The following is a 20,343-nucleotide window of genomic DNA, read 5'->3' on the forward strand; positions in this document are numbered from 1 at the left end:
CGAGTTAATAGACACCTAACATGACCAGGTTATTTTTTATCCAAGTGGTGAAAAAAAATTCCAAACTTTGCTAAAAAACAACAAAAAAAATTGTGCCATTTTCCGATACTTGTAGCGTCTCCATTTTTCATGATCTGGGGTCGATTGAGGGCTTATTTTTTGCGTGCCGAGCTGGCGTTTTTAATGATTCTAATTCGGTGCAGATACATGCTTTTGATCGCCCGTTATTGCATTTTAATGCAATGTCGCGGCGACCAAAAAAACGTAATTCTGGCGTTTCGATTTTTTTCTCATTACGCCGTTTAGCGATCAGGTTAATGCTTTTTTTATTGATAGATCGGGCGATTCTGAACGTGGCGATACCAAATATATGTAGATTTGATTTTTTTTTTATTGATTTATTTTGATTGGGGCGAAAGGGGGGTGATTTAAACTTTTATATTTTTTTTATTTTTTTCAACTTTTTTTTTTTTTTTTTTTAACTTTTGCCATGCTTCAATAGCCATGGGAGGCTAGAAGCAGGCACAGCACGATCGCCTCTGCTACATAGCAGCGATCTGCTGATCGCTGCTATGTAGCAGAAATGGAGGTGTGCTGTGAGCGCCGACCACAGGGTGGCGCTCACAGCCACCGGTGATCAGTAACCATAGAGGTCTCTAGGACCTCTATGGTTACCATCCTGACGCATCGCCGACCCCCGATCATGTGACGGGGGTCGGCGATGACGTCATTTCCGGCCGCCCGGCCGGATGCGGTAGTTAAATGCCACTGTCTGCGTTTGACAGCGGCATTTAACTAGTTAATAGCGGCGGGTGAATCGCGATTTCACCCGCCGCTATTGCGGGCACATGTCAGCTGTTCAAAACAGCTGACATGTCCCGGCTTTGATGCGGGCTCACCGCGGAGCCCTGCATCAAAGCAGGGGAGCTGACATCGGACGTACTATACCGTCCAATGTCAGTAAGGGGTTAAGAGCCAAAGGATTCATTCTTGGGCTTTTGTTTTTATCTTCCCTTATACCAAGAGTCATACCTTTTTTAATCTTTCTATCAACACAGTCATATGAGGGAATGTTTTCGTGGGACAAGTTGTAGTTTTGAATGACACCATTTATTTTACCATAAAATGTACTGAAAAACAGAAACATTCTGGGGGTTTCAACTTTTACCATTACAACATTCACGATAGAAATACTGGTAGATTTTATTATTTCATGCTATTATACTAAAGCCAATACCATTTTGACATCTACATTTGGGGATAAGAGAGCCATTTAAACTGTTATATTTAGTTTTTTTTGTGTTTTAATTTTTTTTATTAATGTCCTTCACATTTTTAGTTAGTCTTCTTTAGTTCTACTTGCACATCTAATCACTTAATCACCTATGGAATAAAATGCAAAACTTCAGTGTTTCAGAGTATTGTAAACTGGATGATCTCCTATAAAACTCAGCCAGAGAAGGCAGACATTGGGCCCTCAGAAGCTATGGCAGTCATTTGGCAACCACATCTTCAGATTGTGTAGTATAACTCTGGAATGCTTCAATCGATCTCACTGATTCTGAGAATGTTTTTTTATTTTTTTTGCGACATATTGTACTTCATGATATTGGTAAAATTTGTTTGATATGAATTGCGCTCATTTGTGAAAAAATTGGAAATGTGTTACAAAATGTAGAAACTTTAGCAATTTTCAAACTTTTAATTTTTATGCCCTTAAATTGGAGTTAGGTCACACAAAATAGTTAATAACATTTACCACATGTCTACTTTACATCACCACTATTTTTCAATCATAGTTTTTTTAGTTAGGAAGTTAGAAGGGTTAAAAGTTGACCAGCAATATTGAATTTTTCCAACAAAATTTTTTAGGGACCACATCATATTTGAAGTGACTATACGATAGAAAATATCCCAAAATTGACACGATTCTAAAAACTGCACCCCTCAAGGTGTTCAAAACCACATTCAAGAAGTTTATTAACCTTTCAGATGCTTCACAGGAATTAATGGAATGTGGAAGAAAAAAATTAGCATTTAACCTTTTTTCACGAAAATTTTACTTAGACATAATTTTTTTAATTATCACAAGGGTAACACAAAAAAATGGACCCCAAAGTTTGTTGTGCAATTTCTCCTGAGCACAACAATACCAAATATGTGGAGGAAAATTACTTTTTGAGCAAGGCTCGGAAGAAGAGGAGCGTCATTTGACTTTTTGAGCACAAAATTGTCTGGAATCATTAGCGGAAGCCATGTTGCACTTGGAGAGCCCCTGATGTGCCTAAATAGTTGAAATCCCTCACAAGTAATGTCATTTTGGAAACTAAACCTCTCAAGGAATGCATCTAGATGTGTGGTGAGAACCTTGAACCCCCAGGTGCTTCACAGAAGTTGAGCTGTGAAAAAAAATCATTTTTTTAACCACAAAAATGAACTTTTAGACCCATTTTTTTTTATTTTCACAGGGGAAACAAGAGAAAATGGACCCCAAAATTATTCTGCAATTTCTCCCAAGTATGCAGATACCCCATGTGTGTGGCAAATCTACTGTTTGGATGCACGGCAGGGCTCGGAAGGGAAGGAGTAATGTTTTGGAATATAGTCTTTATGGAATGGTCTGCAAACGTCATGTCGGGTTTGGAAAGTCCCTGATGTGCCTAAACAGTGGAACCCCCACGAGTGACCCCATTTTGGAAACTAGACCCCCCAGCGAAGTTATCTACATGTGTGGTGAGCAACTTGAACCCTCAGGCACTTCACAGAAATGTAAAATGTTGAGCCGTGAAAATGTGCTTTTAGCCCCAATTTCTCCCTAGTGACGTTTTGATATGCAGTCATTGATGGAATGGTCTGCGGGCGTCATTTGGAGAGCCCTTGATGTGCTTAAACAGTAGAAACCCCCCATCCACGTGACCCTATATTGGAATTGATCTAGTGTTTTCCTGGTATATGAATCTTATAATCTGGTGGCATACGTAAATTGTGTAGAGTGCATCAGGTTGGCATACGCGAGTTGTATAAAGTACGTTTGCCAAATGCGAGTTGTGTAGTGTACGTCAGGTTGGCATACGTGAGTTGTGCAAGTCAGAAATAAATTTAGTAGTCCCTGGATGTGTGGTACACTTGGAAAAATATATATATTTTTTTTTTTTACACAGGCCAGGTTTGTCGGGGCAGGTTTCGCATTGCCAAATGGTGTACTTGATTACCCCCTTCTGTAACACACTGGACACATCTTTTGAGACGTTCCTTTCTTTGAGGTTTGAGGGACCTCACAGGTTAAATGTTGGCCTTGCACGATATGAGCACTTTGACTTTCGGAAGTACTGGGGCCTGCTCTTTCCTAACTGCCAACAATTAGGACCTTGATTACTACCTCCTGGAACTGAAGGTACGTATCCATCTGGCCTGCACATTGTGACAGCACAAAAGCATTGTATATTGATATTTGTACGATGTGCATGACCAGATTTTTGTACCACACCTTCACTTTTCTTTTGCCACTTGTACGGCTGGAGGACTTGATCAGAGAGATCAACTCCCCCCATGTTCTTGTTGTACCCCAGTAAACAGTTTGGTTTGTGGACCTGTGTAGAGGTACCTCATACACTGTGTTCCAAATTATTACGCAAATTTGATTTAAGTGTCAAAGATTTAATTGTTTTGCTTTTCAAATAAACTCATGGATGGTATTGTGTCTCAGGGCTCAATGGATCACTAAAATCAATCTTAAACACATGTGATAATTAGTTTTCCAGGTGATTCTAATTAAATGAAAACTACTTAAAATGATGTTCCACATTATTAAGCAGGCCATAGTTTTCAAGTAACATGGGAAAGAAAATGGATCTCTCTGCTGCCAAAAAGCATCAAATAGTGCAATGCCTTGGTCAAGGGATGAAAATCTTAGGTATTTCCCGAAAACTTAAGCATGATCATTGTACGGTTAACAGATTTGTGGCTGAATCTGAGCACAGACGTGTTCGTGCTGATAAAGGCATAATGAGGAAGGTTTCTGCCAGACAAATTCATTGGATTAAGAGAGCAGCTGCCAAAATACCTGCCATGGTTAGGACAAGGTTAACCCCTTTCTGACATCGGACGTACTATCCCGTCCATGTGGGGTGGGCCCCTATGACCATGGACGGGATAGTACGTCCAGCGCGATCGGCGGCGATCACGGGGGGAGCGCCGCCGATCGCGGCCGGGTGTCAGCTGTTTATCGCAGCTGACATCCGGCACTATGTGCCAAGAGCGGTCACGGACCGCCCCCGGCACATTAACCCCCGGCACACCGCGATCAAAGATGATCGCGATGTGCCGGCGGTACAGGGAAGCTTCCCGCAGGGAGGGGGCTCCCTGCGGGCTTCCCTGAGACCCCCGCAGCAACGCGATGTGATCGCGTTGCTGCGAGGGTCTCACCTCCCTCCCTGCTCCCTCCAGCCCCGGATCCAAGATGGCCGCGGATCCGGGTCCTGCAGGGAGGGAGGTGGCTTCACAGAGCCTGCTCAGAGCAGGCACTGTGAAGGCTGCAGCGCTGCATGTCAGATCAGTGATCTGACAGAGTGCTGTGCAAACTGTCAGATCACTGATCTGTGATGTCCCCCCCTGGGACAAAGTAAAAAAAAAAATTTTCAAATGTGTAAAAAAAAATTAAAAAAAATATTCCAAAATAATGAAAAAAAAAAAATATTATTCCCATAAATACATTTCTTTATCTAAATAAAAAAAAAAAAAACAATAAAAGTACACATATTTAGTATCGCCGCGTCCGTAACGGCCCGACCTATAAAACTGGCCCACTAGTTAACCCCTTCAGTAAACACCGTAAGAAAAAAAAAAAAAAAACGAGGCAAAAAACAACGCTTTATTATCATACCGCCGAACAAAAAGTGGAATAACACGCGATCAAAAAGACACATATAAATAACCATGGTACCGCTGAAAACGTCATCTTGTCCCGCAAAAAATGAGCCGCCATACAGCATCATCAGCAAAAAAATAAAAAAGTTATAGTCCTGAGAATAAAGCGATGCCAAAATAATTATTTTTTCTATAAAATAGTTTTTATCGTATAAAAGCGCCAAAACATAAAAAAATGATATAAATGAGGTGTCGCTGTAATCGTACTGACCCGAAGAATAAAACTGCTTTATCAATTTTACCAAACGCGGAACGGTATAAACGCCTCCCCCAAAAGAAATTCATGAATAGCTGGTTTTTGGTCATTCTGCCTCACAAAAATCGGAATAAAAAGCGATCAAAAAATGTCACGTGCCCGAAAATGTTACCAATAAAAACGTCAACTCGTCCCGCAAAAAACAAGACCTCACATGACTCTGTGGACCAAAATATAGAAAAATTATAGCTCTCAAAATGTGGGAACGCAAAAAATATTTTTTGCAATAAAAAGCGTCTTTCCGTGTGTGACGGCTGCCAATCATAAAAATCCGCTAAAAAACCCGCTATAAAAGTAAATCAAACCCCCCTTCATCACCCCCTTAGTTAGGGAAAAATTTAAAAAATGTATTTATTTCCATTTTCCCATTAGGGCTAGGGTTAGAGTTAGGGCTAGGGTTAGGGCTAGGGTTAGGGCTAGGGTTAGGGCTAGGGCTAGGGCTAGGGTTAGGGCTAGGGTTAGGGTTAGGGCTAGGGTTAGGGCTAGGGTTAGGATTAGGGTTAGGATTAGGGCTAGGGTTAGGGCTACAGTTTGGGTTGGGGCTAAAGTTACAGTTAGGGTTTAGATTACATTTACGGTTGGGAATAGGGTTGGGATTAGGGTTAGGGGTGTGTCAGGGTTAGAGGTGTGGTTAGGGTTACTGTTGGGATTAGGGTTAGGGATGTGTTTGGATTAGGGTTTCAGTTATAATTGGGGGGTTTCCACTGTTTAGGCACATCAGGGGCTCTCCAAACGCGACATGGCATCCGATCTCAATTCCAGCCAATTCTGCGTTGAAAAAGTAAAACAGTGCTTCTTCCCTTCCGAGCTCTCCCGTGTGCCCAAACAGGGGTTTACCCCAACATATGGGGTATCAGCGTACTCAGGACAAATAGGACAACAACTTTTGGGGTCCAATTTCTCCTGTTACCCTTGGGAAAATACAAAACTCGGGGCTAAAACATATTTTTTGTGGGAAAAAGATTTTTTATTTTCAAGGCTCTGCGTTATAAACTGTAGTGAAACACTTGGGGGTTCAAAGTTCTCACAACACATCTAGATTAGTTCCCTGGGGGGTCTAGTTTCCAATATGGGGTCACTTGTGGGGGGTTTCTACTGTTTAGGTACATTAGGGGTTCTGCAAACGCAATGTGACGTCTGCAGACCATTCCATCTAAGTCTGCATTCCAAATGGCGCTCCTTCCCTTCCGAGCTCTGCCATGCGCTCAAACGGTGGTTTCCCCCAACATACGGGGTATCAGCGTACTCAGGACAAATTGGACAACAACTTTTGGGGTCGAATTTCTCCTCTTACCCTCGGGAAAATACAAAACTGGGGGCTAAAAAATAATTTTTTGTGGGAAAAATTTTTGTTTTATTTTTACGGCTCTGCATTATAAACTTCTGTGAAGCACTTGGTGGGTCAAAGTGCTCACCACACCTCTAGATAAGTTCCTTAGGGGGTCTACTTTCCAAAATGGTGTCACTTGTGGGGGGTTTCAATGTTTAGGCACATCAGTGGCTCTTCAAACGCAACATGACGTCCCATCTCAATTCCTGTCAATTTTGCATTGAAAAGTCAAACGGCGCTCCTTCCCTTCCGAGCTCTCCCATCCGCCCAAACAGTGGTTTACCCCCACATATGGGCTATCAGCGTACTCAGGACAAATTGTACAACAACTTTTGGGGTCCAATTTCTTCTCTTACCCTTGGGAAAATAAAAAATTGGGGGCGAAAAGATAATTTTTGTGAAAAAATATGATTTTTTATTTTTACGGTTCTACATTATAAACTTCTGTGAAGCACTTGTTGGGTCAAAGTGCTCACCACACCTCTAGATAAGTTCCTTAGGGGGTCTACTTTCCAAAATGGTGTCACTTGTGGGGGGTTTCAATGTTTAGCCACATCAGGGGCTCTCCAAACGAAACATGGCGTCCCATCTCAATTCCAGTCAATTTTGCATTGAAAAGTCAAATGGCACTCCTTCGCTTCCGAGCTCTGCCATGCACCCAAACAGTGGTTTACCCCCACATGTGGGGTATTGGCATACTCAGGACAAATTGTACAACAATGTTTGGGGTCCATTTTCTCCTGTTACCCTTGGTAAAATAAAACAAATTGGAGCTGAATTAAATTTTTTGTGAAAAAAAGTTAAATGTTCATTTTTATTTAAACATTCAAAAAATTCCTGTGAAGCACCAGAAGGGTTAATAAACTTCTTGAATATGGTTTTGAGCACCTTGAGGCGTGTAGTTTTTAGAATGGTGTCACACTTGGGTATTTTCTATCATATAGACCCCTCAAAATGACTTCAAATGAGATGTGGTCCCTAAAATAAAATGGTGTTGTAGAAATGAGAAATTGCTGGTCAACTTTTAACCCTTATAACTCCCTAACAAAAAAAAATTTTGGTTCCAAAATTGTGCTGATGTAAAGTAGACATGTGGGAAATGTTACTTATTAAGTATTTTGTGTGACATATCTCTGTGATTTAATTGCATAAAAATTCAAAGTTGGAAAATTGCGAAATTTTCATAATTTTCGCCAAATTTCCGTTTTTTTCACAAATAAACGCAGGTACTATCAAAGAATTTTTACCATTGTCATGAAGTACAATATGTCACGAGAAAACAATGTCAGAATCACCAGGATCCATTGAAGCATTCCAGAGTTATAACCTCATAAAGGGACAGTGGTCAGAATTGTAAAAATTGGCCCGGTCATTAACGTGCAAACCACCCTTGGGGGTAAAGGGGTTAATGTCCTGTTCTCTCAGGGATAATGTTGTTAGCCTCTCTTTCAAGATGGGAGGGCTATTTATACTCGCTCCTAACCTGGTATCCTTGTCAGCTATCGGTTTTCTGCAGTCTGTATGCTTGACCTCTGGAGTGTGTGCCGGCTTGCATTGTGCTCTTGCTTTTTGTGCTTTAGTCAATTCGTTCTTCTGGATTACTGACCCCGGCTTGGCTTCTGACTATTCTGACTCTGACAAGATGTAGGATTCTTCAAAGGCTTGCTGTGGTGCATAAACCTACTATTCGGCCACCCGTAAACAGTGTTCACAAGCAGAAACGGTTGCAGTGGGCCCAGGCATACATGAAGACTAATTTTCAAACAGTCTTGTTTACTGATGAGCGTCGAGCAACCATGGATGGTCTAGATGGATGGAGTAGTGGATGGTCACCATGTCCCAACAAGGCTGCGACGTCAGCAAGGAGGTGGAGGAGTCATGTTATGGGCCAGATAGCCAGATTCCTACTCCACACTGATGAGGGGCAAAAACCCCGAAACAGCTGTCTGTGGATGGATACCATGCTTGGCATAGGTGGCTTTCCTTCATAGGATGCTGCCCTTCCCGTGGTTGTTCCTTCCCGGGGAAAGGCCTGGCTATTCACTGCTTGAGTTGAGAAACACGTGATGGTGTCTCCGCAGCTTCTTTACTTGCATTTGCATATTTCCCATAAGGGATGGGGGCAGTGTTCTGGAATCACTGCGTTGAGAAACACGTGATGGTGTCTCCGCAGTGTTGGATGTTTTGGTCTCCCCGAGGCCAATCATCTGTGCCTTTATAATGTTTTGGGCCAGAATCATGGGGAAACAGCTGGTAGGGCCATTTAAGGTTCCTGAAGGTGTGAAAATTACCTCTGCAAAGTATATAGAGTTTCTGCCTGACAACTATCATCAATGGGAAAAAAAAGCAGTAATGTGCCTTCAGGAGCAAAATCATTTTCATGCATGACATTGCACCATCTCATGCTGCAAAGAATACCTCTGAGTCATTGGTTGCTATGGGCATAAAAGGAGATAAACTCATGGGGTGGCCACCATCTTGCCCTGACCTCAACCCTATAGAGAACCTTTGGAGTATCATCAAGCAAAAGATCTATGAGGGTGGGAGGCAGTTCACATCAAAACAGCAGCTCTCGGAGGCTATTCTGACTTCATACAAATAAATAAAAACTCTCCAAAAACTCACAAGTTCAATGGATGCAAGAATTGTGAAGGTGATATCAAAGAAGCGTTGCTATGTTAACATGTAACTTGGCCTATTAGGATGTTTTGGAGTTAAAGGGACACTGTCACCTGAATTTGGAGGGAACAATCTTCAGCCATGGAGGCGGGGTTTTTGGGTGTTTGATTCACCCTTTCCTTACCTGCTGGCTGCATGCTGGCTGCAATATTGGATTGAAGTTTATTCTATGTCCTCCATAGTACATGCCTGCGCAAGGCAAGATTACCTTGTGCAGGCATGTACTACGGAGGACAGAGAATGAACTTCAATCCAACATTGCAGCCAGCATGCAGCCAGCGGGTAAGGAAAGGGTGAATCAAACACCCAAAAACCCCGCCTCCATGGCTGAAGATTGTTCCCTCCAAATTCAGGTGACAGTGTCCCTTTAAGTAGCTTTTTTTGTTCAGTGAATGTGACGTCCTGTCTCCATCCTGCCCAGCGTAGAATGGACACACGGGGGCAGGATGGAGACACGGGGGCAGGATGGAGACACGGGGGCAGGATGGAGACACGTGGGCAGGATGGAGACAAAGGAAGCAGAATAGAGACAAAGGGGGCAGAATGGAGACAAAGGGTTCAGAATGGAGACAGATGGGGCAGGATCATGGTGCAGGATGGAGACAAATGGGGCAGGATGGATACGATGGAGGCAGACGGGGCAGGATCTTGGAGCAGGATGGAAACGATGGAGACAGATGGGGCAGGATCATGGGACAGATGGGGTTAGGATCATGGAACAGATGGGCAGGATCATTGGACAGGATCATGGGACATCACATGGGGGCAGAATGGATACTCATGAGGGCAGAATGGAAGATCACATGGCTGGAGCCAGGAATGAGACAAGGGGGGCAAGATGGGGATATTATTACCATAGGGGCTAACTAAGGGATATTATTACTGCAGTGATGTGTTTATTTTATTTTTTGAGGATACGTTTTTAAATGGGGAGGCAGTCCTGTTACTGTGCAGAGCAACACTGTCGCTTTTTTACTTCATCTGGTGTAGTTTAGAATTTGGGAAAAAATTAAATAATGTGTTCTGCAAGCGGAGCTCTAGATAACTATCATTTTCTGAAGAGTAGCCCTGGCTGGAAGAAGTGATGGTGGTCTGTGCTGGATGAAGATGAAAAGCAAAGATGAAGGATTTCCCCTAGAGACGTCACTGGTGAGTCCGTGTGTTACCTGTACACTGACACTATATACAGAGCTCCTGTGTATAATGTCACCGGTAATCACTGTATTACCTGTACACAGACACTGCATACCAAGTACAGATCTCCTGTGTATAATGGCACTTATAGTGATATTAGTATTGTGGGTTTTTTTTTTATTCATGATCAGTATTCTAGTATTCAGTCACTATGTGGTGGTAATATGTTGTCCGGCCATGGTGTGGCAGTATTTGTTCCTTGTATGTGCTATTATTTGGTCACTATTGGTGGTAATATGTGGTATGGTCATGGTGTGGTGCTTTTTGTTCCTCGTATGTGTATGTAGCGCTGAAATCTCATCTCTCGAGATCTTGATCCCGAGATCACCATCAGCGCATGCGCCGCTCCCGACGGCGGCCATATTCCCGGAGACTAGCGCACGTGGAACCCTGGAAGTGCCGGGGCTCTGGCCTGTCGCAAAATGTAGGCAGAGCCCCCGGCAGCACCGGACACCCACGCAGCACCGCTGGGCACCGGAGATACCCACAGCAACCGCCGGGTACCCAGAGACACCCGGCAGCAGCACAAGAACCTCGCAGCAGCGCGCCACACATCGGAGCCCCCACTCATCCCTGCCTGCGGCCTGGAACATCACCCCACTTCTGTCTCCAGCAGCGACCCTGGGATCCCACTTCACTGCAGCCACCACCACCGGTAGGCAATAAGATGCAAGGATTATATGAAGCACCACCAATTTATTAAAAAATATTTTTTTCTTATTTTTCTCCTCAAAATTTGGGGTGTGTCTTATAATCCGGAGCGTCTTATATTCCAAAAAATACGGTACCTAAATTGTATTGGATATTTTAACAAATGTTTAGTAGGATAGAGTAGAGTAGTGCTCAGCCAAAAGAGTCTACCTTGTCGTTTTGGCGGCTTAAAAAATCTTTTGGCCAAAAGAAAAGCTGCTGGCTGTATGTGTGATCTGGTGATGGGAACTGTTAATTTGTGATTGGTGAGAAGTGGAGTTTTTCCAAGAGAGAGCGGTGGGACTGGACAGTTTGAGGGGTGGATACGGGGCTGGGGTGGAGCCTGGGCGGAGTCTCAAGGGGGCCCCGAACATTTTGCCAGTATGGGACACCGAAATTCCTAGTGGCAGCCCTGCCTATGGTGTCAAATTGGATACCTGATTGTGCCACAAAATCAGGAATCTGGAGCATAATCTTCAGGGGATGAGATCAGGTCTATACGGGGTCAGTAACAGTGAGCGATGGGTCATTTTCTGTCCTAGGGCTTCTGAGTGGCTGTTCGGTATCACTTGAGAAAAGAGAAGGAGGGGGATGAAAATTAAAGGAAGATGGTATCCTCTCTCTCACTGTCACTGTCGGAGGCAAGGGAAGCATATGCCTTGTCTGCTGAATACCTCGTATGGAACGAGTGGGATGACATATTTTTTCACGTATGCAGTGTTTGGGTGTGTAAAAAGTTCAATCAGGTGTGTGTGTTTGTGTGGGAGTGTTTGATGAAAACTTTCTTTTATTAAGAAGAGAAAAAAAATATAATCTAAAAAGATAGAAATAAAATAAAAAATTATATAAAAATTTGATAAAATAATAAACGGACATCAGTAAAAAAATAAATTACTGAGTGCCCACAACTGACACTAACCCTATGTTCAGTAAAAAATACTGCAGAAGAGAGGCGTGTCTGGATGCAGGCGTGAGAGGACGTGTGGCTGCAGGTCTCCAGCCAGGCATATTCTCTTACCGAAAACAGAGAACACACAACCGAACTAATGCCCAAATAATAAATTCAAATAAATTAATACAAGAATACACCAATTGGTAGGGGGAAAAGAAACCAACGTAAAAAGGCACAACAACGAGGAGACAGGGCAAAATACAGCCCTGAAATGGTAAAGTGATGGCAAAATATAAACAGAAATAAATAAATATAAAGCCAAACACAGAAATGAAAAAGTATGCACGCACAAAACGAATGAAAAAGAGGGCCCTGTCTCCTTGTTGTTGTGCCTTTTTTCGTTGGTTTCCACCAATTGGTGTATTCTTGTATTAATAAATTTATTTGAATTTATTATTTGGGCATTAGTTCGGTTGTGTGTTCTCTGTTTTCGTATATTTTCTCCGATTTGTCCTCACTATGTCCATCCTGGGATACACATAATATATACACATACTATCTTTTATTGGTTGTCCTACTAAGTGACTGAAGCACCTATGTATCCCTTGCTTTGAGTCCTTTTATATATTCTCTTACCGGCAGAACCACCCTGCACCAGCATATTCACTCCCTGGTGGGTCCCAGGAGGGTGAGAAACCCTGCGCTCTCCAGAGTGGTGTCAGCCGACTCTGCAACAGCCCTGGATGCCTTTCTCCTCCGGGAGCACGCGGGAACCGAGACTCATGGAGTCCTGGATGAGGGAGAGTGGTGTTAGGGCAGTATTTGGTCAGTATTTTACATCAGTATTTGTAAGCCAAAACCAGGAGTGGAACAATCTGAGGAAAAGTATAATAGAAACATATGCACCACTCCTGTATTTATCACCCACTCTTGGTTTTGGCTTGCAAATACTGATGTAAAATACTGACCAAATACTGCTAGTGTGACGGCAGCCTAAGGGTTCATCACCATACCCACGTGACATCATCTGTTGCCTTCATGATTTCAAAACAAAGGAAAGAATTATATCAAAAGCCAGGTCCCTAAAGGAGATTTTGTACCAGGGTACTGCTATTCAGTTGTTTCCAGACTTATCTTGTATTGCCCTGCAAAAAAGTCAGCTTCTCAGGCCTCTGTTGTCCATTCTGAAAGACCTCAGAGTTCCCTATAGATGGGGTTTTCCTTTTGCTCTAACAGCACGGAGAGAGGGTGTCTCAGCGACACTGAGCTCCCTGGAGGACCTATCGCTTTTTTTGTGACAAGTTGGGGCTTCAGGTCCCTAAGATTGATGACTGGGAGATCCCTAACCTTACAGGTCCACCTCACCTCCGGTTTGGACCCAAAAAAGAGGAAAGGAACATCTGAGTGGCAGGGGCAGAAAGAGAGGAACAATCCAAACTGGTCTTCACTGAACTGTCAAGACTTAACCTAATAGAATATTTTTCCTCCTTTTTCTCATATTATAAAAAGTTGTTTATGTATTTGAAAAAGTATTAGCTGGTGCAAGCTTATCTTTACATTACTGCATAAGTATTTAGAAGCCGAAAGTTTCTGAAGGCGGGTAACCCTGCATGTTATTGTTGCTATGTGCCTGGGGGTCCTCTGCCTTGCCTTGTGACAGGGGATAGTTCTCTATTTTTTTCTGCTTTCCTCTGTGCGTGTTAAGTGCTAGGCTACGCCTCCCTGAAAGTATCTTCTGTGGCTACAGTTTTTCTTTTTCCTTCCTAGTGGGTTTGTTTTATTCCACAGGTGTAGCCACAAACCAGACTTTTCATTACTGGGAATTATGGTGCTTTATTTCTTAAAGCTAGGAATTTTTGTTTATTTTTACCAATTTTTTTTGCTTTCTGTTCTTCAGTGTTCTTGTCTTTCCCCTTCCCCTAGTGTTTCTTTCCTAACCATATATTCGGATGCAGCTTCTAGAACTGATGTCCCAGAATATTACGGAGGAGATGGCTCATCGTTGTACCTTAGAAGCAAAAGAAGAGTTGACGGTTTCTGGGTGCCATGGGTTTGTGAGTAACTTACTATTACAAAATGACACACATCATTTCATTGATCGTTAGGGGACTTAAATCCCCCAGAAAAAGGAGGCTCACCCTCCAAGAATTGAAGTCTCAGAGGGCTGATACTGCCTTCCTTCGAGAGACTCATTATAATCAAGCCGGGTACTTTCAAGTTTGCCTTTAACTCCTTCCCTGTGTCTTACTACACCTTTAACAATAATAAGAGAGGGGGAGTGTCTATCTTAATATCATCAGGCTGCCCTTTGCAATTCAACAAAGCACATATTGATCCTAGAGGTAGATTTGTAATTTTAGAGGATTCTATGAGGGGTAGATCCATCATTTTATGCAACTTATTCTCCGAATTCAGGTCAGATTACATTTTTGCGAAAGGTTTTTTCCCCGATTTAAAAACTTTTGCAGACAGCCTTATCGGTTGGAGGTGACATTAATGTCCCCTTCTCTAAGTTATTTGATAGACACTATCAACAATAAACCCTCACCATCATCCTGGGGACAGGGCCTTCTCCTATTACTCTCCCCCGCATCATACCCATTCCAGAATCAATTTTTTTTTGCAAATACACTGACCCTTAGGCTGATGGCAAAGGCGGAGATGGGACAAATGACCTGGTCTGACCACGCCCCGGTGATGCTGGACCTTAAGTCCACTCAGCCGTTTTCCAGGGATTGTCAATGGTGGCTGAATGAGTTTTTAATTACGGACCCTATTATTCGGAAGACCCTATTGGACCATCTCACTGACTTCTTCCATTTGAATAAGGGATCGGTTTCTTCCCCTTCAATTCTGTGGGAAGCTCACAAGGCTGTCATGAGGGGGTATAGTATCAAAGAAGCTTCCAAATTAAAAAAAATGCTAAATTCAAATTTGATAAATTAACCTCTCAACTAATAAAGGAGGAACGTAGGTTAGCGGTTACACCCTCCACGAGGGTTTTAAATAAGGTTGTGGGGATTAGAAATATATTAAAAGATATCTCAATGTGTAAAGTTGAAAAACTTCTCTAACAAAAATACTATGAGAAAGGTAATAAAGCCCATACACTTTTGGCTAGATTATTGAAGGTCTCTGAACTCTCATCCTCAGGCCCTGAGAGGAGCTGATGGCACGTTTCACTAAAACGGATGTTACTTGCGATAGGAGGCACAGGTACCTTAGAATTACATGTCGGCCCAGCAAAAATCCTGGCACCAGATTAGAGCTGCTGCTCATTTGACCATGTTGACTCAACCTGACCCTGACGGACTGTTCCACAGGCTAATGACTGTCGGACACAGGTGACGGCAATCATTGGCCAAGGAGTAAGTGCACTTACACTATATATACCCGACGTGACCATTGGTTTATCACTTCCCCTGACAAAGCTACCAAGAGTAGCGATACGCGTTGGGAGATAGCGGGCTCTACCTCTCCCAGTGAGTATTATAGCTTGAACATTTAATTATGTGCCATGGGCATTGCATGTTGTAGGTGACTCCGGTGGGGGGTACCCTCCTTAGCAATACATAGGATCATGGGCTTGGCAACGATAGCTGATAGAAATCTTTGTATTATCCTTGTGCATTAATTGCTGTTATATATTTTTATATTATCCTGGTGTTCCATATGGTAACAGTGATGGCCTCAAGTGTTAATATTTAGCATTGTCTTTTTTCTAACGACATTTATTCATCCTATTGCTGCACAGGATAGCAGTTTTATCACTGCTTTCCCGTGAAACCAGATTTATATATTATAAGCTATCTGGAGGGAAGATATAACACCGGAGCCTAAAACAGATGCACGTGCATATTCTAATATTGCTATATAAATTACTGTGTGTAATTCACTGGGGGAATTTTAGGGACCAATTTTCCCTTGGGAGTCTGCTATTCTCATATCCACATATGGATCATGCATGTTTGGGTATGCTTTACATGCTTTTTAAATGTTTTTATGTTTATCAGCACTTTGACTTGGTCTTAATAAATCATTGTTTACACTAATTACATAGGCTGTGTGTGCACTTCTATTGCGCTCCTTTTTTCTTTTTTTCTTCACAAGTGCGGTATTGGCGCATGAGTAGCACCTGGCTTGTATTATAAGTCATATTGTAGTGGTGCCCGCTCGACTTTCTAACTTAACGTTTCACTAAAACCCAACTGAAATTTTGAAAATATTTTTAATTTCTATAGTAATTGTATAATTTACAAGATACTCTGCCCATAAATAAAGCTGAAAGAAATACTGCATTGGAAAATTTCCAATTAAAATTAAATCTCCCAGTTGTCCCTTCTGAGGCCTTACTGTCTTTTAATCAGCAGGCGACGCAGGAGGAGGTGATGGACATTTTGAGGGATTTCCCTTTGGGTAAATCTCTGGGCCCCGATGGGCTGACATTTATATTACCAAACCTTTGCGGAGGAGCTTTCTCCCCACATGGTTGAGCTGTTTAACTCCTTTTTGGAGGTCTGTCCCATCCCAGGTACGCAATCACATTCTTATCTAAATCTTATTCCAAAACCGGGGTAGGATCCCTTGGATTATTCAAATTATCGTCCAATTGCTTTACTAAACTCTGATCTAAAAATCTTCACTCATATTTTGGCAAATAGGTTAAACAGTTGGCTACCTCAACTAATAAGGATCAAGTGGGATTTGTCCCCTATCAGGGGGGGATAACATTAGACGGGCAATAGACTTAATTGAAGTTGCAAATAGAAGTAACTTACAGTGTCTTATTTTGAGCCTAGATGCGGAAAAAGGCTTTTGACCATCTGGACTGGTCCTTCCTGTTTAAGACATTGAAGGTTTTTGGCATATCGGGTCCTTTTCTAACAGCTATAAGGGCACTGTACAGTTCCCTTTCGGCCTCAATTAAGCTTCCCTTCATCACTTCTCCCTCTTTTAATATATTAAATGGCACCCGTCAGGGCTGCCCCCTTTAACCTCAATTATATGTCTTGTATATAGAACCACTAGCGGCAATGATAAGACAAAACCCTAACATATCAGGAGTAGAGGTTCGGAATAAAATTTTTAAGATCTCCCTATTTGAAGATAACGTCCTTTTAATCCTTTTCCAACCTCCATATTACATTTCCCAATCTGATGGAGGATCTAAAAAAGTATGGGGAATTATCAGGGTATAAATTGAATACTTCAAAAACATAAGCCCTCTCAGTAAACATCTCCCTGGTGTACTGGATCATTTACAGCTAAACTTTTAATTCAGATGGAAATCTAAGGCTATCAAATATCTGGGGGTTAACCTATCATCCTCTTACGGTAACTTATATAGTACTAATTTTCCACCGCTTTTGAGTGATCTGAGGAAACTAATGGATAAGTGGAAACCAATTTCGCCCCTATTAATTGGTCACATTGCTTCACTTAAAATGTCTCTCCTTCCTAAGTTACTTTAGAACATTAGAATTCCTAAGTCTTTGTTGGGCCCTATGTGGTTCATGAAGGAAATATGGCTTTCTTGTATGAAGAGGGTTAATTTGACCTCTACTAACTCGCCAATGATCTCATTCATATTTCAGCCCTTGTTACCAAATAGTTTGGATCATGCGATGGCTCACCCCATGACCTCTGAGGTACTACTTAGAGGTTTGCGGATTTGGTAGATGGGGACACACTGGAGCTTCTTACGTTTGATGCTGTCAAGTCCAAATTTGCTATCACTAATAAAGAGTTCTATCAGTATCTACAGATCAAGCACTTTGCTTCCTCGCTTTATAAACTTCCAAGGGTCCCTATGCCAACTGACTTTGAGAGGATTTTCAGGAGAGGGCCGTGGACTAAAGAACTAATTTCAGAAATATATAAGACCCTAGGTCTCCCTCGGGAAGGCCAACAATTAAAACATTCCTACATGTGCAGATGGGAGTCTATTTAGGGACGGGGGTTATCACCTCAAAGTTAGCAAAATATTTGGGAAAAAGCATCCAAATCCTCTACTTGCACTCTTTATAAGGAGAATCAGTATAAAATACTGATGTTCTGGTATCACACCCCTGATCTCCTCCATAGGCTGAACCCCCTACTCTCAAACTTGTGTTGGCATTGTGGCTCTGATGTGGGGACTCCATACCATATTTTTTGGTCCTGTCCGGTGATCACGGGTTTTTGGGAGGAAGTGAGACTGTTAATCTCCAGGGTTCTGTATGTGGAGATGGGGCTTGAGTCAACCTGACTATTTATCTGTTAAAGATTTCCCCTAAGGGGATGAGGAAAAATTCAGCAAAGCTGTTATTACATATCCTTACAGCGGCGAAGTGTTTGATCGCCCTTAAAGGGAAGCTGACCTCCACCTCCTTCACATCAGCACTTATTAAGCAGTATTAATGACATTCGTAGGATGGAATATATGACGGCTCTCTTGCGAGCAAGAGTGGATGGTTTTGACTCCATCTGGGCTTCGTGGAATTACTTCTGGGCTCAGAGAAATGGTGACCAGACTTTAAAATATTTGGTCTCCTTTATAGATCCTGTATCTCTTCCCTTCCTTAATATGTGTGTCTTGTCCTTTTATCTGTCTATATGTGGTTCATCCTTATTTGATTCTGGACATTTTGCAATTGTTTTCTGTCTGTTTATTGTGGGATGACCTTGGTAAGGATATGATATCGGAATCTGTGTGCCTAGTTTGGTTTGACATAGCCGGTAGTCAATGTTCCATTGTATAATTTACTTATAGGTTTCCTATTACTATAGGGACTCTTTCCCTTTATTGTTTCTCACAATACCCTGCTAATGTAATTTCTATAATCCCATATGTTTATATATGTATATGTCGGTTTGAACTCATGTCCATTTGTTACAAATTTGTAAAACTTTAATAAAAATTTACAGTTTGAAAAAAATAAAAAATACTGCAGAATTCGCTGATTACTATAGAATATTGTTAGTGTCCCTAATCTAGTCATTCTATCAACTAATCTAAATTAGTTGTTGTATTCTTTTTTCACACAGAAAAACAACAACCACCACCACCAGGATGATTAGTGATGTGTCACTGATCACTGCTCGATGGGTATAGGACGCACGCACGGATGTGATTCTTTTTTTCCCTGAGCCATCTGACACTAACCCGGACTAAATTCAGTAAAAAATACTGTAGTAGACATAGATTACTACGGGATATTTTTAATGTCCCTAACCTAGTCTGATCACCAAATCTAAATTATTTTTTTTATTCTTTTTTCACACATAGAAAAAAAATCGGATGCTGATCAGTGATTTGTGTCACCGTCCACCACTCGATGGATGTAGGACGCATGCACGGATGGTGGTGCAAAAAGGTGATGACAAAATAGACAGGAAAAAAAGTGTCCTGGCCAAAAGCGAGCACGGGTGCCAATCAGTGATGTGAATCTGATCAGCTGGACATCACTGTTTCAGGCTATTTCATTGCCAATCACAGAGATTATAGTTGTGTGGTGCACCTTGAAAGCCCCCGTAATGACAAGCCCAGGTGCCCTGCTGTTAGAAACAGCAGGCACCTTAATGCTACCATGTCAGCCATAATGTACCCAGTATGTCCAAGGTTGGCACGTACTGGATACATTCAAGGTCAGGAAGGAGTTAAAGACCAGTCAACAGTAAATACATGTCATTAATTATAATCCCACAATATTATGGTGACCATTTACAGCCCTGACCAAAATTAATAACAATCTTCTTACAGCCAAAGCTAATGGAGAATACTCTGTACTCCTCCTTCTAGACCTGTCCTCTGCTTTCGACACAGTTGACCACTGCCTCCTACTACAGATCCTCTCCTCCTTTGGCATCAAAGACCTCTCCCTATCCTGGATCTTCTCATACCTTTCCAACCGCACATTCAGCGTCTCTCACTTCCACACTACCTCCTCATCCCACCCTCTCTCTGTCCCCCAAGTCTCTGTTCTAGGACTCCTACTCTTCTCAATCTATAGAGTTGGCCTAGGACAACTCAAAGTCCCATGGATTCCAGAACCACCTTTATGCTGATAACACTCAGATCTACCTCTCTGGCCCAGACGTTACATCTCTGCTGTCCAGAATGCATCTACGAGCCATATCCTCCTTCTCCTCTCGCTTCCTCAAACTCAATGTGGACAAATATGAACTCATCATCTTTTCACCATCTCATAGATCTTCCTTACCTGACCTATCGCAATTAACGACATCACGCTTTGACCCGTACCGAAAATCCGCTGCCTTGGAGTAACCCCTGACTCTGCCCTGTCCTTCAAACCGCACATCCAAGCTCTTTCCACCTCCTGTCGCCTCCAGCTCAAAAATATCTCCAAAATGCTTGTGCATGCCCTCATCATCTCC

The 20,343-nt window shown here is 42.3% G+C and overlaps 1 protein-coding gene across 2 annotated transcripts in view; it reads right to left on the bottom strand.

Moving 5' to 3' along the window:
- KAT6B (lysine acetyltransferase 6B) overlaps positions 1-20,343 on the bottom strand; it is a 259,060-nt gene that overhangs the window by 55,016 nt on the left and 183,701 nt on the right. The gene's annotated exons all lie outside the window — the stretch shown is intronic.

Source organism: Ranitomeya imitator, chromosome 2 (genome assembly GCF_032444005.1).
Source record: "Ranitomeya imitator isolate aRanImi1 chromosome 2, aRanImi1.pri, whole genome shotgun sequence".
Lineage (NCBI taxonomy): Eukaryota > Metazoa > Chordata > Amphibia > Anura > Dendrobatidae > Ranitomeya > Ranitomeya imitator.